Raw genomic sequence first — 22577 nt, forward strand, 5'->3', positions numbered from 1 at the left:
AAAACAATCCATTAACACTAATTGGCAGGCATGCATTTTTACAGGATTTATTTTGGATTTTTTGACAAGCAAGGATTGTTTGGTCTTAAAGTGGAGGATTTATTTTGGATTGTTGCCAACTTGTTTCTCAAAACCAATCCAGAAACATAGGCACACATTTTTACTGCATTTAAATGTTGTGAAAATAATGTCAGACTAGTTTCAATGTTGGTTGCATTTATTTAGCATTTTAAAATGGTTAAACATTTCACAGAGTTTAGGTTTGATTATTTTGCATTTTATTGGTGCAAATTACAAGTCCAGCTGCACTTGGTTAATTCTCCAGTAAATAATGCCTAGTCACTAACATTCTGGGTATACGAATTTGCAGCAATGGGTAGAAGAAATGGGCTAACAGCTCGGCCATCCCATCTCCCATCGCGCCACCTGACTCGCTGGACGGTGGCTGCCTGTCTCCTGCCTGCCACCTGGTACAGCTGTACCCCTCCTCTGTGCCCCTCTGTATACCAGTGATCAAAGTGAGGGGGAGCGGGTGTTAACTGTGCTCCTCTACTTTTTTTTCCACTGTTACCATTCCTATATTTTTATTTTTAAAAAGAAACCACTCTAGACCGGTTCTTTTTAAAAATAAAAGTATAGGGTTTTAGGACGAGAAGTCAATCAGCAGCACTGCACTCTCTGACTGAGAGATACAGGCTGCAGCAGACTGGATCACACTCGCATAGCCTTGGCCCACGCCTGCGCATTGAGCAGTGACGTGTAATTTCCTCACGTGCCCACACTATGCGCAAGCGTGGGCCAAGGTAGCGGCCAAGCCTAAACACTGTTGCTGGCAATAACTCACTGGATGCAGCCGCGGAACCGCCAGCTGAGCCCCGACAAACGAGGTCGGAGTTGCATTGCTGGTAGGGAATAGTGGAGGAGGCGAAGGCCAGTGTACTACTGGGTCGGGAGAGAGGGACGGTTCAGTGGACTTCATTTAACACTGTCAGTGAAGTCCACTGTACCTTGTGAACTGCCCCTCTCTCCCAACCATATTCTTATTTCAGGTGAGACGGGACTGTCACCTTTAGCCTGCCTCATTGCTCTGCAGAGGCAGGCAGAGCCATAATCTTCCCATTTGGTACCAATAACGAGGGCATGTCTTCTGCACTAAAATGCTGGAAGTATTTTAGCGCAGAACACAGGCCTTGCCTCATTATTGGCACCAAATACATGTTCTATTGTTCGTTTTGAGTTTGTATTCAGCTGGGAAACTGTCAAGTTGACAGCATTTCCCGGCTGATTACAAAGTCAAAATAACAATAACAAGGGACCCACCTTATTAGCCTGCCTGTCCTTGCTGTGCAGAGTGTTGCTGGGGCATTATATATTAAAAACGGGTTGTTAATTGTATGACCTTCTGCAATTCCTTATAAAAAAACAAGTGCTATATTTATAAAAATGTGTTTGGGTTGAGCTGCTGGTCGCTTGCTTATATTCAGTGTGGAGGTGGAAGTACTTCTGCCCCTGTAGTGGAAATCAAAAGTTGGCACCCATGAACCCACAGTTTAATTTCGTAATAACTGCTCTCAGCACAGCAGAAGCATTTATTTGTGATTAAGCAGTTTACAATAGAAAGCTTTCTAAGCAGCAGCACTTTGTTACTGAACACAGTGTCCAGGCTTCTCCTTGCCATAGGCTAAAATTCAAACGGTTGGCGGGAGTGAGGGGGCAGCAAATTGAATATAATAGGGGCAGAAACCTTATCCCCTCCACCTATTGCTCTTGTCCATGGTGCTAGCTGCAATGCCCTGTATTCACTCAGAGCTCCTTCACTGAGCTTTGGGCAACAAAGGCACTTTTGTGACTACCGGTAATCACTGAGCGAGAGATTTTAAGTTGTCCCAGGTCAGTTGTAAGTGCTACATACAGTTCAGGTTTTCATTGCATTATGGTACTTGTAGTCCTGTATTTAAAATAGGGACTAAAACATCAGAATTTGAAGAAAACAACAACAAGACTAGATGTGCTGCTTATGTTATGTTTGACGCAGAGCAGTCTGAGACCAAAGTTGTACATTCTCCGCTACTTGCACTGTGAACCGAGAGAACACATCTGTGGGCACTTCTATGGGCACCTGCACTCACTAGTTGTGCAAAGGTTTTGCCTCTGTACACACCTAGCCCCCATCAGTGGGTACCTGTACCCACTATGTGTGCACTGACACTGCTCTGTGTAACTCTCAGCAACTTCTGTGACCCCTTTTCTCACTTTGCATACACCTACATTAGCTCTGTGAGCACCTATGGCACATCTGCTGGCACATGTGCCACTTGGGATGCCCATGCACTGCCTTTGGCAGCTAGGACACATTAATGGGCACCTGGAGTTACTCTGCAATCACCAGCACATCCTCTGAGCAGCGAGGACGTAGCTGCGTATAAGCGCTTTGGATTAAGGCACTATATAAATAACACATCATTATCATTATTATCTGTGGGCACATGTCCTGCTCTGCATGTAATGGCATTGCCTCTTTGAGCACCCAGGGCGCATCTGTGAGCACCTATTAACGCTCTAACTGCTAACTTACTCCCAGACCCTGCCTCTTTTGACCATCAAAACCCTTATTACTCTTCCAATCTCCCACTTCATCTTCGTCCTCCTGACCTCTCCAATTGCCCCTCTCTGTCCATTTGTACTTGAATCTAAAGCCTGCATATATATATACCCTGCATCACATCCTCCAGGGATTTCTTTGTGATGGCTCTATCAAGCAATAGCATCAAACTTCACACTGTAAATGCCTGCCAGTGCAATTTCAAAACAGTCTTCTGAGATGTAATGCCTCAATCAGAGTTGTAAAAGCTAATCTGGTGTAACAAAAATGTCTTAGCCAAGTGTGCCTTCAGCCACTTGATTTATAAGAAGCTCGCATGTTCTTGCACAGAAGTCCTGTTAAAACGCGTATTGACAAAGACAAGAGTTTTTAGCTTGTTTATAGGCATTATATAGATAATTGTCTCACATTACTATCGTATTTCCGGTTACTTACACTATATTGGATGAAATAGTTGCACGTTGTTAGGCAATGTGGCACAACACAAGGCAAGACGCCAATGGGCTGCAAAAGTGCAAGCTATTTTGGGGAATGGTGAAATGATGTGAACATACCAAGTGTCAGAAAAATAAAATGCATTTTTATTGTAATATAGTATGTGTATAGTATGTGTACGTTTTCTGTATGTTTATGATATTGTGCTATGCTGCTTACTTTTGAAACCTATCCAAGTGTTTCTGGTGCTTTCTTTTTCTGCTTTTTTGGATGGGACTTAGTTTGTTTTGGGCTATTGTCGGAAGGACATGCGGCTTGTTTTTCCATTCTGACTTCCGGCCTGGCAACAATTGTAGCAATGGCGAATGATGAGGAATCGAGCGTGGGCCGGCGGCTGAAAATCCCAAGCCTTAAGGTAAGGATCGGGGTGGTGAGCACCTTTCTAGGCTCGTTTATTTCATAGTGCACATGTCTCTCAGCACACCAGGTTAGCTTGATTTTTGAGGCACACGAGCTGCGCAGCTCGTGTGCCTCATAAATCAAGCTACCCTTTTGTTGTGCTCTCATTGCCGAAACGGTTTCTTTTTAAAATAAAAGTATACGTTACATGTACCGTCGGATTTTGCTTTGCCATTGAAATTCACGCATGCGCAGTAGCACCCTAGGCATTTTTCGACACGAAGCAGATTTCGACGTTACACCGGCAGGCGCCGTGGAATGGCTGGGCTTTCCTGCTCATGGGGCGGGTAGGCAACGGAGCGTGGAGCTAGAGAGTTGCTTGTGGATTTCTGTTTTGCTTTTTACATGCTACACCCATCTCCAGATGTAAAAAGCAAAACTGGAAATCACAGCAAGCAAAGCGTCCTGGAATGCGGCAGTAGGTAATCTCGTCAGCTGCCAGCAACACATTCAAAACATCCACTATATATATAGCCAAAGCCCAGAAACGTGCCTTAGCCCAGTTGCTCATTCTCAAATGCTTATCATGCCTACGAAGCATTATGCAGAAACCCTAAACACATGTTTACCAGCATGGCATACAGACAGCCTAATAAAGATCTGTATTTTTTTAAGCTGTGGGCAGCTGGGTTTTATTTCCGCCTCTTGAGCCCTTGTTGTCTCTCGCAGAGTCCCTCGCTTAATTAATATCATCACGTTTTCTTTCATTTCGGAGTCTGGAAGGTGTCTAACAAATGTACAGCCACAGTATGCATTGTGTTCACATGTGCCTTTGGAAATTCGAATCCTGGGTTTCTAACAACACTTGTCCTCTGTCCTTTGTGTGTCTCTTATTTGCTTCCATTAACCTCTCTTTGTTTCGCTATCTTGCCGTTCCTACACAGCAGTCTCTCACTCTCCTATTGGTGTCCCCCTTCCTTACTCACTCTGTGCCCCATTGGCTATTGCGCGCACCTTTTCACCAGTTTCATAATCCCTCTCTCTTGCAGTGTATCCTGTCCTCAGCCTTCCTCTGAGCTTGTCACTCTGCCCTGCTTCTGCAGCGCCTTGAGCCTCCCTCCTGCTAGCCTTGCCCGTACGTGTATCCTGCGCTCCCTCTCACCTGTCTCTATCTGCTCTGTTTCTGTATATTGCCCCGCTGCCCGTCCAGCTCGCTCCCTGTGACCTGATATCTCTTCTGCTGTATTGCTCCGTCTCTCCTGGTAGCTTCCCCTGTGAGTGACTTCTGCTGTCTCTTCTGTCTTCTCGCCCTCTCTGTGTCTCCCTCTCGCTCTCCCTGTGACCTGCTGTCTCTTCTGTCTCGCGCCCATGTGTCTTTGAGTGGTTGAAGCTGGTCTGATTGCATCATTAAAGGTCCGCAGCAAATTTAAAGACTTGCACATCTATTAGGCTGGGTTTCTTGCATGCCAACCCACATTTACGCAACCATGATGTGCAATTCTGCGGAGAGACTGAGAGGTAATGATGTCATCTCAACAGATTTCTGCACATTTCTTCCAATGCCTTACATTAGACTATTTTCAACATGTAATGTTACGATGCAGAGACATGCAGCTGAATATGTGCTATAAGCTACTCCTTGGGCCACGCATGGTTTCCTAGATCCTGGGCAATCTACCAGTATTGCGAGTCCTGCACTAGTCGCAATCTGCATTGTCCTTCGTGCTTACGGCGGCTGGATTTCATCATACCAAGCGTGATTAATAGGACGCCACATGCTCAAATGTAATGTTTGAAAGATAACTTTGTTGCAGTACTGACAGGCAATCTTTGGAATCCATCTGTTGATCCAGCTGTGGGGGCCATGGCAAATACCTACATACATATCCTTGGGGGTCCACAAGTGGGCTCTACAGGCTATGATTTCAATGGTCCTGCATCATTGTCTTTGCTGTCTGGAGATTCTGGTGGGGGTGGTTTGGACATCTGGAGGGCCAGGGATTGCCTTGTCTATTTCATCCCCAGATACCATGATTACATGCAATAATATCATTGAGGTTTACCTCCATGGGCTTCCCCAGACACTTTGCCTACTTCCCCCAGTTGAATAAGCTCATGCACGCAGACCTTGTCGGTCAATAAGTTTTGTGCAATGTGTTGAATGTATCTTGACTTCTCAGTTTCAAAGATTCTCAGGCCTATTTCTAAAACCACGGACGTCCTCTTCTCACTTAAATCCACTAGGGAGCAAAGAGGCCATGCACAATACAGATAAGGCTTTATTTAAGACCCAGCATCACAACATAGTATTCATGATATGAACCAACGTCATCCTCTCCGCCTTGAATGAGTGCGTCTTATTTCACCACTCTCTCACGCTGTATCTCTTAACAAGGAATTTTTGGGGATGGAAGTGTTTAGGTTTGGCTCATGAGAGTGTGCCATCTTGCAAATAATGCGGACAACTTGCATATGGATTCTACTGTCTGTTCCTGAATTGGAGGAAGGTGGACACTGCATGGCATGTGTATTTGGGGCGGGAGGGACTGCTTCAGTTGGGGGTTTGGAATTAACCTATTTAAAGCAATTTCATATTTTTACTCATTTATTCTGGCAAGTAGATTGCTTATGTTATAATTCTAGACAGTATGTGTTCATTGAAATCTCATTTTAGTGGGGATTCATCTTATCCAAGGGTTACTATCTAAGCTTAGTAGTGACTATAATTGAATGCTTGCTTTTGTAAATTTCTCCTTTGACTCAATGGGGTTGTGTTAGCCGACTGTTGCTTTTCCTGGTTTTCAAAATATCTTGAAATATATGACCTTCCAAAATTATGATATGAGTATTTGTGTTCTGATCATAATACAAATAACAAGTTGTTGATCACATATTCTCTATTGTGTTCCACTGTGTTCCCAAGGTCATTTGGTATTAATCTTCATCGACTCACAAATTTGATAATTCAAAGCATATAGTTAGTGATGGTTGTTAACCATATATGGAACTGGGGTTTGTGAGATGGCATACTCAATGTTCAATGTTTCATATCCATAGAACTAACAATGTAATATGGGTATCGAGAGTTTTAGTATGGAGTTAGGAGACGAAGTCAGAACCAAGGGGTTGGTTATAAAAGAAAAATGACTGCTAATGAATTAACTTTGGTATGAGTGTTAGCATTATGGAGTGGATAGAGTGTTAAGTAGGCCAAGACTTGAGTTAATATCTCAATTATTATTGATTCACTTATAGTGTGGGTTTTTTCATGAATCTTGTTTGTATTGGTAGAGTTAGGTCGGAATGGCATTCGCTCTCAAATAAAGGTTGGATGACTTTAATTTAATTTAGCTTTAATGGGTTTACATTGTTTACAGTTCAGTTAATTGGGGAGAGGTGCCCAGGGTGTTGGGCTTTAGAAATGTGGTATTCAAGTTTATTCCAAATGCTGTTCTTTGTGTTGTTTTGCATCTCTTTTGGGGTGGGTGGGGTGGGGTTCACATTCATTTACTTTCTAAAGGAACAGGATTCTTGATCTAACTGCCTGGTGAGATTAAAAATGGGTAATCATTTGAGAGTGGTGACTTGGAATGTTAATGGTTTGAACAATGTGCAAAAGAGGAAGAAGGTCATGTCCTACTTGGAAGGTCTAAAATGTGACGTGGGTCTTATTCAAGAAACACATCTTGTAGAGAAAGAAATGGATGATCTGAAGAAAGGTTGGGTTGGAAGAGTGTTTCGATCTACGTTTAACTCGAGATCTAGAGGAGTGGCGATTTTTATTAGAAAGAATGCCCCGATCAAAGTTTTGAAAGAGGTTAAAGATGGTGAAGTTAGGGTTGTGGCAGTTCTAACTAATATTCAGGGCATGGAAATGTTTTTTTGTAATATATATGCGCCTACAGTTGATGATGGTACATTTTTCAGGAGTGTTGCCCAAAATTTGCAAAAGTTGGGATCACAAAATATAGTTCTAGGTGCTGATTTCAATACAGTTTTGGACTTGAGTAAGGATAGGACTAGTATGATACGTATCAGGAATAGTGACATGCACTATAGAACACTGAAGGACCTACTAGAAGAACTTAATCTAAAAGATGGTTGGAGGATGGAAAACCCTACATCCAGGGAATTTACATTCTATTCTGGTGCCCATGCGACCCATTCTAGGCTAGATATGCTTCTGACATCTGGGTGAGTATCCGAGAACTACTTGGCAACCAAAATCGGAAACATTGTGTTGACTGATCATGCCCATGTTGCAATAGATATGAAATTGGATTTTACTTTAAAAAAAACAATATACTTGGAGATTAAACACCTGGGTGTTGGATAATAAGGAGATGGATAAACTTTCCACAGAAATTGACTACTTTATGAAAGAAAACTGCACGGGAGAAGTTAGACCAGATGTGGTTTGGGAGGCTTTCAAATGTACTGTAAGGGGTATGCTTATCAGTTTAGCAAGCGGTTTGAAGAAAAAATCTGATAAGAGACATTTGGAGTTGGAATTGGAAATTAAAGATATCTCTAGGAATTTAGTGATTAATCCAGCTAATACGGATTTAATCCGAGAACTAAAGAATTTGAAAATGGAATCGAGAAATCTGATTTCAGATTGAGTAAATAAGAAATATTTTCATTAGAAATGCACGTATTTTGAAAAAGGGGAAAAATGTGATCGGTGGCTGGCTTTTAGGTTATGGATAAGAGAGTCTGAACGCACAATCACTTCTATTTAGGGGTTGGATGGTCAAATTACATTCAACCCTATGGAAATTAATACATTTTTCAAGTCCCTTTGCACACATCTATATAAAAATGAATCTCACATAAATCCGTCTGATTGCGTTTTTTTGGATGGATTACAGCTTTCAAAGATTTCTCAGGAAGAATCAAATAATCTGGAGAGGGATAAAACATTGGATGAGGTGAAGGAAGCAATTGGTAAACTTAATACTGGGAAATCACCTGGACCAGATGGGCTGCCGGTAGAATTCTACAAATGGTTACCAAATTCAGCATTGACTCTTTTGTTGAATATGTTTATAACTTCCAATTCCAGGGGTTTGCTCCCACCGTCCACTAGGCATGCTATGATCTCAGTGTTTTTAAAAAAAAAGGCAAGGATGAGACTATGGCTTCAAGCTACAGGCCAATTAGCCTAATAAATGTGGACAATAAAATTTTGGCTAAAATACTAGCGATGAGAATGGAAGATCTGTTGCTGAAATTGATACATTAGGATCAGTCTGGTTTTGTCAAAGAAAGGAGAACTTCCATTAATATCAGAAAGTTTCTATGTACCATAACCATGGCGACTGATTCAACTGAAGATTCTACGATTCTATCATTAGACGCAGAAAAGGCTTTTGACAGAGTAAATTGGCAATTTCTGTTGAAGGTTCTTGAGAAAATGGGGTTTGGTACTCAATACCCTCTTGGGTTAAATTGCTCTATTCCAAACCAACGGCTGATGTAAACCCCAATGGGCTGAGATCAGAATCATTTGAACTTGAAAGGGCAACAAGCCAGGGATGCCCTTTGTCTACCTCATTGTTTGTAATTCGAATAGAGCCATTAGCTATTGCATTGAGAGCTGAGGAAGGTTTACAGGGCGTCAGCTTTTGGGTTTAAAACAGAAAATATGGTTGTATGCAGATAATTTGTTAGCTCTCAAGAATCTGAGGCAGTAATTACCCCTTCTGATGAATATTCTGACATCCTTTATTTCATACTCTGGTTACAAGATAAATTGCGCTAAATCCGAGGTCTTACCCTTAGTACCGATTATGTAACGCAATGGGGCTTCAAGTGGTGAGCAGAAAAATTGTTATACCTAGGAGTTTGGATTTTACCAAATATCACTGACTTTATCACAGTGAATATGAATATGGTCTGCAACACATACAAAATGGACATAGAGAGGTGGAAGTTGCTAAATTTGTCCCTATGGGGGAAGGTTAATGCGCTGAAAATGGTGTCTACACTGAGGATAAATTATGTGCTAGGTATGATCCCACTAGACATTAAAAGAAAATACTGGTCCGAACGGGATAGTATAAGTTTTGTGTGGGATCAGAAGCCACCACGCTGAAAATTGTGTAAACTACAGTTGCCTTGGAGACGGGTGGTTTGGGGGTACCCAATTACAAAGCGTATCATTTGGCCCTTATGACACAAACCCTGAATGAGTTTACAAAACCAAATCCAAACGAATAGGTTTGTGCTGAATCTAGTCATGCTGGGCCCTTACTGCCCAGAGCTTTGTTGACAACTTTACCAAGGAAATATGGGAAGACTGATCTCTTGACAAGAAGTCTATAATATTCTTGGAAAGGTTTGAATGACTATTGAGAATTGACGCGTTAAGAGATCCTAATGCCTCTATATGGTTGAATCCAAGTATTAAGTTGCAGTGAAAGACTTTGTTTTGGCCTGAGTGGTTCCTAGCAGGTGTACTTTATTGGTTAGGGCACCTTTTTGAAAATGGGAAATGGATGGGTGTCAGAGGTTTTCAATCAAAATTTGATATTCCAAATTTCAGCTTGGCTGATTACCATAAAATCAAGAAAGCAGTTGGTGAGATCGACTTATAAACTTGATGTGGAATTGCTATGGCGTAAATCAAAAGTGGGTGAGTGTGGACTGGTAAGTCAGGTATATGATTTGATTGTAGGGGAATATAAAAGTAACAATCTATTAAGAGCGGATTGGAGGAGGAGGATTGGGTGTGACATTGATGAGGTTTGTTGGTCACGTATGTGTGAAAACATTAAACTATGTTCGTTGAGCTTGAATAAGAGGTCACGTCAAATTAAGATCATGAACAGGGTCTACTGAACACCAGAAAAGTTAGAAAAAAGAGGTATGACAGACAATTCAGATTGCTGGGCTTGCGTTCATGATACTGGTACATTGGAGCATATACTATGGAACTGCGCCAGAGTGAGAGGTTTTTGGTTTGAATACAGTACAGTTTGCGAAAAAAATTTCTTAGGAACTAGTTCCTTTTGATTTTAAAACCTTAATATTGGCAAGTGACATGTTATTGGATGATTTATCTACATGTATGAAAACATGGATTTTTAGGGGAGCAATGGTTGGAAAAAAGATGATACTTAGAGGTTGGAAGATGGTGAATCCTGTTACCATAGATGTATGGATTGAGGAAATGCATAGTTTGGCAGAAATGGAAAGAGTTATATTTCGGAGAGATTTCTCTATTTGAAAAAATCTGGGGGAATTTCCTTGAATTGTACTGATTAGATACATGTGATGTGAATCCTGGGGTGGGTGGGTTGGGGGTATTTCTATTTAATGTATATATGTATGGTTTCTGTTAAGTTATGTTTGACTTGTGATTGCAGGTTAGTGCTTTCATTGTAAATATTGTAAAATAAAATAAAATATTCAACAACAGAAAACATGGCTCGACCCGAGTAGCCCTCAAACGGCTGCTTCAACCCCTTGGGCACATCAGAGTACCCACGGTCACCAATTCGAGAAAAATCCCCCACCATCTCTGCCTGGCCCTACCTTGATGAGACCCTGGTGAACGTCCTGACCTGCATCGCAGAGCGACCGCATTCGCCCCTGATCATCGCCCGCTTGCTGCCTGGTCCCACATGATCTACCGTACCCGAACTGAGCTTGATCCACTCACATCGACGTTCGACACCGGGTTCGACACCTTCAACCCACCAAAAAACATGCAACCAGGTACTGTTTGACCCCAAAATGCCCTTAGGTCCATTGGGACCCTAGAAACTGGGTAGATCACCTGAGCACCTTCTTTCACCCAAAATATATCCTTTTGTGTTTGGTATTTTCCTATTTATTTATTTTTACTTTCGGAAAGCACCGAAACCCTGAGGCACCAGGGCGCTATTACGAGACTAGTAAAATGAGGCATATTAACTTAAAGCAAAGTGACATGTACATGCAGATAAAACAACTCTGCAGGTTAATATTATATATCATAGCTTTTATGGCATGTGTAGGAGGAAGTCTGTTTAGACAAACAGCCAAGTTTGCAGGGCCTCACGGAAGATCCAGTAGGAGTTCTGTGCTCTTAGTTCTGGAGTGAGGGCATTTCATTGGTTGGCTGCAACAGTGGGGAAGCTCACCCCCCTCCTTTGGCTCTTTTCACTTTTGGTAGGGTGAGTCGATTATCATAGCGAGACCTGATAGGTCTGATGGAGTTCGCCCTCTTAATTTCCAGGGAGATGTATTGTGGGGCGGTGATGCTCAGGCATTTGTGTGGGATGGACAGGATCTTGAAGATAATCCTTTCCCGTTTGGGGAGCCAATGCACCTGTCTTCTGGCAGCAGAGGTATGGTCTCGTTTGGGAATGTTTAGCACAGCTTAGAGGGCGTTATTTTGGATTATCTGCAGCCCATATCCTCTCTATTCATGCTCAGAGGGCTTGCTATTTTCTTCAGTCAGTGGCATCATCTCTGTTATTCAGCGGGGGGCGCGGAAGGGGAAGAGTTGTGCAGTGTTTGCTATTAGTTCTATTGCAGATGGTGTGTTTAATTAAAAGTATATATATTTTTATTGAACCTTGATTCGGCATTCCCTTTATTTTGGATTGTGTCATTGGGTTGTTTGGTTCACTGCTGAATCACATTCACACCCCTCTTAAGAGCATAGCCTTCCCTCGTCCCACATTACCACAAAAGGGAAAGGAGATATTATCTCTCAACTGTCCCTGTTTTACCTTCATGATTGCGTTGGGCTTTGGTTTGTAGAAGTGTGAGGGCTGAATGGGCCATTTTACCCCTACTCATCCTTGTACTCCTATGGTGCTTAATCCCATTTGTCACAATGCGTCCGGCTGTAACTGTGTTGAAAATAGAGCCAGTAGCCCTTCTCTGCATATCCACAGGTCACAATAGCAGATGTCTGCAGTAACTGCAGTAAAAGCAGATTGTTGCACCTGGATTTAGGAGTTATGTTAAGGGGATATTATGTATAGGGCAATGTCAAGAACGTGTTAATGTTTATGTTCAACTTGCCTGTATTGCATGCTAGCAGTGGCTTCTGGAACTGGAATCCTAGGGGGCTAGGATGTCAGTTAAGGAAGCACAGTGGTGGCATGGGGTATATTGAATAAACCTTCCAGAAATAATCCATTGGACTCACTGGTGACGAGGGGAACCTATGAAGGGTGCACCAAAAAGCACACATGTACCGACAGTGGACCGAGGGATGGCAGGTACGGATAGCTGGACAGTGAGCGACCACACCATAGCTGGAGCAGAAGGACAGTGAGCTGCTGAACGCTGTTAGGCCCGACATACTGAGGGCTACAGGATGAGTAGATGCACACCTCAAATTGAGGGACGAAGTCACTGTTGGCAAGGGCAGCTTTGAAGCTGAAAGTGGAGAAGCATAAGGGTGCTGGGGTAATTGAGATAGAATCTTCTGATTGGGTATCTCCACTGGTTTTAGCTCGCAAGCATGATGGATGATTATGCATGTGTGTAGATCTCTGGGAGTTAAATGCAAATATCTGGATAGACATCCATTACCTAACATCAATGAATTGTTAGCCACTATGGGGCAAGCATCCTGGTTCACCGCACTCGATCTGTCATCGGCATATCACCAGATAGAGATACATGAGTCTTCACATCCATTGATGTCATTTGTCACAATCTTTGGGGCATTCAGATTTTGTAGAATGCCCTTTAGGTTGACATTGGTGTCAGTTTTATTCCAGTGTCCCGTGAAGGAACTATTTGGTGATCTGTATGTGGTCAGCTACTTCAAGGATGATATATTGGTGTGGGGGAGATAGAAGAGGAACTGTAACGCTTACCTGATGCCCTCTGGAATCATCATGCCTTCTGATGCCAGGTGCGTGCATGTTCCAAACCACTCCTTCCCCACTGCTACACAGATGGCGAAAACAACCCTGCGTTCAGTGTAGTAAGGAGTGGTTGGATGAGATCCCATCAGCAAAGGTTGCCTAGGTCCCCATGCTGGTGATGAAGTGCCCTAATGTAGTGGGTTTGTAGCTGAGGTGAGGAACCTAGGGGTAAGATAAAGGATAATCACTGACTGCACTCTCACTTATATTCCTCTAAATCTCCCCTATACCTACTGGAATGATGGCTGGTAGACTGGCTCACCTCTTATTTTGCTGATATGCACCCAAACGTGAAAGGTGAAGGCTCCAGATCAGTTCCTTCCCTGGGGGATGTGTGGTCCAGTCCTGCTGTGGCCCGCGTGGTGCTGGTGCAAAGAGCAAGCCCCTCTGTAACTTCTTCTGGTGTCCTTGGGCTGGTGCGCAGTGTGACGCTGCTTTTATATCCTTTAATGTCTTGCAGGCGCTTGCAGATGCTGCCTGCTACTGTATGTCTCTTAAATGTCTGGCATGCCCTGCGCAGTGGAAATATGCTGCTTGACTGTTTTCTCTTGTTGTCCTTTGCAGGTGGATTTACTGGTTTGCTGCCACCAAAGTCCCTGAGGGCCGAGATTGTCAGGTAAGCCATACAGTAAGGGTGGACGGGCACGATGTTGCTTCACTGAGCGGTTCTCACTGGATTGCCTTTTCTCTCAGGAGTGCGCCGGCAGAGTCCAGGGGAGGAGCTTAGCTGAAGCTGGGGGCAGGTGAGTAAACGGAATGAGGATCAGGTAAGTATAGCAGGAGGCAAGCGGGTGGAGAGAAGCAGGAGCGGTAAGCGTCAGCTGCTGGTCGAATTTGCTGTAATAACGCAAATCTCAGGGTGTGGTCTAGGGCGTGGTATTAGAGGCTTGGGCTGCACCCTGTGCTCCTAGACTGTGCAGCCTACAGTAGCAGCACTGGAGTCTTCTGGAGGCCATCTAGTTTTTCAGGTAGTATCCAAACCCGACGGCCATCTTGGTTGTGGCACCCTCCATGACTTTTCATTGATCAAGAGCCTCCTGCGCCAGCCAGCAACTAAATAAGTCCAGCCTCCCTCCCTCTTATGCTTGTGATCACCTAAGGGTGTGTGCATAGTGTTGTGTATTGTGTCCCAAGGGGCCATGACAGGAACAAGATCAAATGGTGCATGCAGTTATCAAAATCTTGCAGGAGAAGGGCTTGCCGGTTAAGTTGGCCAAATGTCAAATAAAAGTGCATATGTCACATACCTAGGACATACCATTGGTACAAAGGGTATTAGGCCAAGGCAGGGTTTGGTTGAAGTGATGATGCAACCGCCGGCACCTTCGACAAAGCACCAATTGAGATCTTTCTTGGACATGTCTGAATATTATGTTAAATGTATACTGTCGTGTGAGGAGAAAACAGTTCACATGAGAGGACTGCTAAAGAAAAGTGCACCTTTAGATGATCAGAACAGCGTCAGTGAAAATGGGAGGTAATTAAACGTGATGTGAACAATGCATCATCTTTATCCACAGTCAATGTCAAAAGCAAAACAATGCATAATAGTGCATGCCAGTAATGTTGGGGTGGGAGCGTTACTGGCACAAAGGCAAGATGGTGAATACAGACCTATTATTATTATTATTCAATTCTTATTCCGTGCCACAATCCCTTTCTTTTTCAGGGGCCACATAAAACAAAACAATTAGAGAATCGGGATATCTGAAGGGGGGTAGAAGGCAGCATCAGTTCTACTCAACCCGGGTTCAGATTAAATAGATACATTTTAATGGCGATTTTAAAGGAGAGCAACGAGGGAGAAATCCGTAGGGAGAGGGGAAGAGCTTTCCATTTCTTGGGTGCTTGTACATCAAAGGTTAACCCACCGAATCTCACCAGCTTGAAGTGCAGTTGCAACAGTTTGCGATTGTTGCAGGCTTCACTTAGGCTGAGCACCTGCTAGACGGTTCATTAGATGTTGAGGCGCTGAAGCCATCTGACGTTTATATGTCAGTGACAGCAATATGTGAGTAATTCTTCACTCTACTGGGAGCCAGTCCTTGTGCATCCAGAGCATTGAGGGAACATAAAACGAGGTATGCAGTCATAGAAAGGGAAGCATTAGCTGCGTGGTGGGCTTCAAAACACTTCCACTTCAGATCATAAGCATCTTGTACATGTGATGACCACCAAAGGGTTGGGCTCAGTTTCACTTAGAATTGCAAGAAGGATTGTTGACCTGCAGGAATATATTTTTGTGGCAGATTATGTACCATGGTGGTGAAGTACAGTGGCTGACTGTCGAGGGGGTTGATTGTGGGGTGGAACAGGTTGTGGGGGTCTGTGTCCCATGTGCAGTGACTGTTATGGGTCAGGTGGTGAGGGAACAGATCAGTGTTCCTGTCATAATTCTGTACGGAGCATGGCATAAGGTAAGTTTGGGCATAATGGGTTCAATAGAAATATTGGGTGTGGAAGCAAGGTTTTTATTGGTGTTTGTGGATTATACGTCTACGTGGATATAGGTGTCACCGGTTTATTCGTTGACAAGGTGTAGTGTGATCAAGTTCTTAAACATGGTGTTTGATAGGGAAGGGGTTGCAGAGGAGTTGGTAACCAACAATAGAGTGCACTTTGTGTCACAACCTATGAGAGAATGTTTGACAGAGTGGGGAATAAGGCACCACAGGACAGCACTGTATAATCCTAGGTCGATTGGGCTGGTGGAGACGGACAATAGATTGGTAAAAGATGCCATTCAGTTTACTTTGAGGATCAGGCTCAGTTGGAGAGATGTGTTATCTGCAGCGATTATGGTGCATGGTCATACTCTGTTTGTGGTGATAGAACATACGCCATTGTGATGAATCAACTTCCAGGGCAGCAGTGGTCCAGGGATGAATATCTGTTTCTAAACCATCAATCAACCCCACACCTCTAGTACATCAGAAGGGATCCAAACAGATTGGAATACAAGTGAATTATAAGACTACTAGTCCAATTTTTGGTAACGTGAACAGAACAGCAGGCTTATCTCCGCATGGTCATGGATCATTGGTTAGTTGCAACACAGCGAAAATACAATTATTACCAATGATAAAAGAGACAGTTCAGTCAAGGTTGTATAAAAATATCTACTTTTTTATTACTACAACAGACAGTTCAAGCACACTACAAATACGACCTACCCTGCAAAGAAATACAGACGACAGACAGTTTCACAAAGGAAATGGATGCACTCTGGATACTGACAGGAGGGTAGTTGGCAAAGGCTCATAACTGTCTATAAGGGACTTCGGACAAGAACCCGGGGGGCAGAACCACAATGTTCCTGGTGCTGTAAATGTTCTTGGGGCTCGACAGTGTCGAGGAGGTTCCAGGGCACTTTACAGCCCTTGAGACAGAGTTAGTGGCGAGAGACAGCTGCAGGTACCAGTCAGCTGGCAGTTCGCCAAGCGAGACTGGACAGATGTTCGCAGGCTGTCTGGTGTGGCGGCTCAGGGCCAAGAATCATTGTCTCTGTGCTGGTTGGCGGATCTGGAATGTTGGTCGAGGCAGCTCGGATGGCTCTTGCGACTGCGGCATGACAACAGTCAGCTGTGCAGCTGGATGCATTTCGAGGACTCGACTGTCTCAAAAAAATGTACTTAAAAGATGGAGGACGGATGATGCCTTGTGTGGCACTCTTCCTAGCTTCTTTGCAGGGCTCATGTCCTTTCAAGACGGACAGCCCAAAGCTCAGGAGAGTGATTGCAGACAATGGCCTTGTCCTTTGTCCACAGACTCTCCAAAACTTTCCACCTAAGAAGCTTGCTGGCAGAACCTAGCATGGGCACACTATGTGCTGGCTGGTTACCGATTTTGGGGCTTCTGGACGGGTTCTCTGAGTCTGGTATCCCCCTCTGTTCCCTGGGAGATGTTTAGGGGAGGGATCTTGCTTCCCCCTTGGAACTCCTGGCCTTCCTTCACTGGTAGAAGATGTAAGGTAGACTGTACCTTCAGCTCGGGTCCAAATGAGTCCTTCTTCTTACTCCTTTCGAAGACGTCTGATGATCTGCAAATTGAGGGGTTCAGCCCTCTTTTAAAGCCAAATGAGCCCGAGTGATTGCTGCAGGCTACGCCCACCTTAATGAACCAATCCTGGGTCCCCACCAACAATCTTCTGTTACGCATGAGGTCAGGACCATAGAGCTCTGCAACAGGACGGACAATGGGTGACAACATACACCTAAGTAACACCCATCTTCCTATCTGTTGTAGATCAAAGTGTCTATCTGGTTAACTGAGCCCTCTGTGAATCTTAAAAGAAGTGCAGGTTTCCCTTGAAGTATGCAGTGGGTGCAGACTTCCTGTCTCCCCCAAATCATATACTTCTCCCCTGCGAAAGGGGTATGCTCTGCAGGGACACCTGTGGTAACTGCTGAACCCAGACATGCCATTCACTCCCTTTCATACAAAGATGGGAACTAACTTCAAGTTAGCACATTGCATAACAAGGGGTTGTTAGTCCCACCTTCCTGTTGTCTTATTCGGCAACCAAGCCTCTTCAGGCTTGCCTCCATTATCTCGTTAGTATGCACTGCCACCAGCTGAATTTAGACAAAAGGAATGCAGACCCCATGGAGCCTTTGATATTTAAATTAGGCTGCTCATGGCTGGAGGAAGGTGTGCCTTCCCCCTTCTTGGAATGCTTTGATGCATTCCAGCTGAATATGACAGGAGAAGACAGCGTCTGAAGGCTGTCTTTCCAGAATACATGCGACTATGCGTTTTGTGCGGGAAGCAGATGAAATGTGCGCGGCATGGCCTCTGACATTTCTCAGAGGTTGGTCTCCCATCATTCATTTTCATTATTTAAAAAATCTAAAAAATTCCAGGAGAGCACACTCTCTGCGTGCTGATGGTCGAATTCCTCACATCCATTTGAGATGATGTGAGACAGGAAGGGTGGGTGTAAGTTGCTACTCGCCTGGCTTGGTGGAGGTACTCATACTGGCATCATATGAAAGCTGTGTTTGAGCGTGCCAGATAGATGCAAATGCCAGAGGCTGATGCAGCATATGCCAGGCGAGGTGTCAGGGCCACCATGCAAGTGCAGGTGGGTGATCGGGTTTTAAGTTTGAAACCTTAGGTTTGTATCAGAGGGTCTTCCAGCGTATTTACAACCTTGTAAGGTGGTGCAACTAGGCAAGGAGTATGTCAAATTGGAAGATGGCAAGGTGTAGAGTAAGAGTCATATCGATTCAGTGGAGGTGGGACACTACATTTGTTGGGGAAAATGAAAAGGGGGAGGACAGAGATTGTTGGCGCAAGGTGGCGTAAAGCCAGCAGGCTTTGAATGGAGGGGTACAAAGGGACCGAGGTTAAGGTGGTGCCATTGAGTGAGAAGCGTGGATGTGGCCGTTAGACATGACATTGTGAATGGCATGTGTCCCAGATGGTTTAGTAGGATTAAGGCAGAGTTTACAAAGTTATAGGATTATGTTCATTGTGCAGGTGAAGGAGTGTGGTGGTGAGAAAGAGAGGTGCTCGTTGGTTATAGTGTTTGCATTTTGGTTTAGAAGTTATGTTATAGGTTTATTACTGAATGATGCAATGTTGTTTACAGTTTTGTATTTTGTTGGAAAATCTGTTGTTCTTCTATCGGGGAGAAGTGGTTGGGTTTCAAAATAATTTTATGAGGATATTATGTATGGTGCAATTTTGAGAATGTGCTAATGTTTATGCTCACCTTACCTACATTCCATACTACCCATGGCTTTTGAAACTGGAATCCTGAGGAGCTGGGATGTCAGTTGAGAAAGGACTATGGTGGCATGGAGTTGCTTGAATAAAGCTTCCTGAAATAGTACATGAGGCTCCTGCTTACTTCACATACCCCCGCTCACACTATATAGATGTGTGGTTGTTGTTGAATAACCTACCCATGTTACATATTAAATGGATTTTTAATTATTGTGTATGGTTATGGACCAAGATTTTCTGGGCACTTAGCGGATTATTGTTTAGGAACAGCACTCACTCTGTTTCATCGGACATCTTCTCTATCCCGCTGAATTAGAATGAAAATTGAAGAGAGGTTGTGATGTGCGGCGACTTGATCAGCTTTTTTTCTTTCTTCCGGACCACAGAGGAGGTTTGCAGTGATTGGCCAGCCTCTACATCATTTACATTAACCGATCCGGAGCCGGCAGGTGACCGCCGGCCCCCTCAAAGGGCCTCATCTAAGGACCATGACTCTCCCTGTCTGGCCCTGTCTGGGGCTGGAAGGGCCAGAGGGCCCTTTCACCTTGTTCGTCCCGGCATCATCAGCTTTTCGTTGATGCTCCTGCGTTCCTTACCCCACATTGATGACTTCATGGGCTGGCGGCCTTCCCCCCTCACTCTTTCTGCCCTGTGTCCCCCCTACCTGAACCCTGTTCCACCTTATTACACTGCATCACTCTTCCTTCCCTCCTGTTGATGCTCTGGTGGTATCCTACCCTGGTCTCCCTGCTTCTTATAGCATCTCAGATCTTGACAGGCTCTGAAATTTCGTTTTGAGGCGGGGCCCTGCCGGGGCCACTAATCTCCCCTGGAACCCACGGCCACTACACGAAAAGGCATTTATTTCTAAAGCCTGAAGCTCTCGCTCGTGTGCGAGAGCTTCAGGCTTAAGAAAATAATGCCTTTTAGCCATAATGGTGGTGCCGCACCTGCGAGGCATCTCTTTAAGCAAGAGATGCCCGTGGGCCGGCGCCAGCATTATGGAGAAATCGTGAGGCCGCTGGAAGCATAGGTCTTGTTTCCCTGATTCTGAAACTCCTGCGCATTCGCGGGAGTTTCAATCCTCAGGAAAACGGCCTCAGCTTCCAGTGGCCTCACCCTTTCAGTCTTAATGGTGACGCTGCCCCTCCCCAGCTGGCGAGGGCCGGAACCACCATTAAGGCTGAATAGGCGAGGGCTGCCCCCTGCCAGGCAAGTCTATAAAAAATAAAGGCAGAGAGGGAGAGGGTGCTGATCTCTACAAAATGCTGCCTGGCAGGGGTACAAGTAGCCCATTGAGCCGGGGCTTGTCAAGGGGCGTGGCCTGACAGGCCAGCAGGATCCCCGCCATTAGGCCACGCCCCCCTTGATGAGCCCCGGCTCATTTTGTAGTGCCACTTAAGGCACTGTCTAGAACTGAGGTGTTTTTAATTTCTCTGCAACCTCCACTTCCTCCGCCTTCCCTACCCCTAACCCTTTTCTTTCTCTGTCATTAACCCTCCCTTCTTCCTCTCTCTCCTTCCCCCCTACTCCTCGCCTACTATAGATCCTTTCACCTATCGCTATCAGAAACGCTGTCAGGCACGTACAATAGTTTAATTCTTTGTTTGTCTTTACCCTACCATCCCCCCTCCCCTCTCTCCTTTTTCCATGTAAAGCTCTTGCATTGTTGAAACGACCGCCAGGCACATAAATAATTATGTCATATGTTGTACATAGTTTTGTTTTCCTCTTGTTCCATGTTGTACCTCTAAACGCATAGCACTTGCACATTCTGAATGTTCCAGTGCTTTTTAAGAATGTAACTCGGTCTTGCTTGACTACTCACCACCATTCCCCCACACCTCTGCTCCCACCCCCCGCCCATGCCTTGGAGTGCTTTGAAACACATGTTTAAGTGTATAGGTGCTTTATAAATGACCAATAAATAAATAAATGTTGTCCAAGAATAAATCATATGAAATAAGATAGAACAATTATGTGATCAGACTGCCCATTTTCATTTGATTCACGTATCCCGCACCATGGCCCAATCCCTTTGGCATGAACAAACCAGAAAGCACTACATGTTGTTACTACAATTATGGGTAATTCCCCTCTTGATCAAACCCAAAACCCGGATTGGAACCACAGAGTAGAATTTTGGGGCCAGTGCGGGATAGACAATACAGAAGCCACAGACAGGTCACTTAGACCAGGGAAAAGGCTATTAAACATGTCCCTGGGTCTGATGGCCCAAACCAGGTTAACAAACCAACAACAAAGGGATTACATCTCCCAGAATCCCTCTTTTCCAACAGAGAAAAACCCTGACTGCAATATAAAAACTTGCTTACATATTTGGACCCACTGAAGTGTTTCACACCCCTCCCAAAGGAGGCAGTCCTTGGAAACATGCAAACATGCACCCGTTTCCCCTTTTGATATGTTAGGAAATCCAAAGGCGTAAGCAGGATACCCAGTCCTCACTTTTACAGTTAAAGGACACACAAGCAAAGCCCCACTTTCTTCCCATATTACCAGGAATATAGATATGATATGATATGATGCATGGCATTTATAACGCACCTATACACAAGTGTTTCAAGGCGCGACGAGGCAAGGGAGGGGAACAAAGGGAGGACAGCCAATGATACTACGTCATTCAGATCACGCAACTGCATGGGAAAGGGGCAGGGACAGTGCAGTACATGGCAAAAGATGATAACAATAAGTAAGTGGCTGCCAGCATGTGGCAACGGCATGGATAAGTGCAGACAACAGGTGTCACAGCCTGGGAGGGGGACTGTAGGGATACAGAAACAGTACCCAAGTGTGGGGGTTGCCAGGAGGGCAGTGCAGGTGTGAGACACTGGCGTGGGAGGGACCTGGTCCCGAGATCAGCAGGTGTCCAGGTAGCCAGTGCAGATCCAGTTACAGCTAGGAGGTCAGCAGAGGAGAGGAGGAGAAAAGGCAGAAGCAAAGAGAAAGGTTTTGAGGTGCTTCCGGAACCGGAGACGATTCTCCTCAAGTTTGAGGGAGGCAGGGAGGCTGTTCCAGAGGGAGGCCCCAGCCGAGGAAAGAGATCTACCACCAACTCATTGCTTGGAGAAGCGAATGACCCTGAGGGAGTTGGAGGCGGATGAGCGAAGAGCTCGAGAAGGGAGATATTTAGGAAGAGAGAGTTGAAGGTATAGAGGCCCCGGGCTCCAGAAGGCCTTTTGGACAATGCAGAGGGTTTTGAACTTAATCCTCGCGGACACTAGAGATTTCTGTCCTGGAGAGATACGATCCCTGGGCTTGATGCCAAGGACAAGTCTTGCAGTCCTGTTCTGGATAAGTTGCAGAGGGCGGAGAGTAGAAGCAGGTGGATTTAGAAAGAGGCTGTTGCAATAGTCCAGCCTAGAGAGAACCAGAGCTCTGGAGACAGTGAGCTTCTGGGGGAAGGTGAGGAAAGTTAGAATACCTCTCAAGAGGTGCAGCCGGTAGTGTGACTTCTTAGAGACATCAAAGATGTGAGGAGAGAAGGAGAGTGTGGAGTCGAAGATGACCCC

General features: G+C 44.7%; 1 long non-coding RNA gene across 2 annotated transcripts in view; it reads left to right on the forward strand.

Annotated features, from left to right (window-relative positions):
• The first annotated feature begins 3367 nt into the window (after positions 1-3367).
• The window catches only part of LOC138530190 (uncharacterized), an 87293-nt gene continuing 68083 nt past the window's right edge, over positions 3368-22577 (forward strand). The window contains exons 1-3 of one of the 2 annotated variants that reach the window (XR_011284847.1): positions 3368-3452; positions 13879-13930; positions 14008-14057. This is a non-coding gene — a long non-coding RNA (uncharacterized lncRNA). The remainder of the gene's footprint in view (positions 3453-13878; positions 13931-14007; positions 14058-22577) is intronic. The other variant, XR_011284848.1, reaches the window with a different exon arrangement.

Source organism: Ambystoma mexicanum, chromosome 1q (assembly GCF_040938575.1).
Source record: "Ambystoma mexicanum isolate Mex_15411 chromosome 1q, UKY_AmexF1_1, whole genome shotgun sequence".
In the NCBI taxonomy this organism is placed as follows: Eukaryota; Metazoa; Chordata; class Amphibia; order Caudata; family Ambystomatidae; genus Ambystoma; species Ambystoma mexicanum.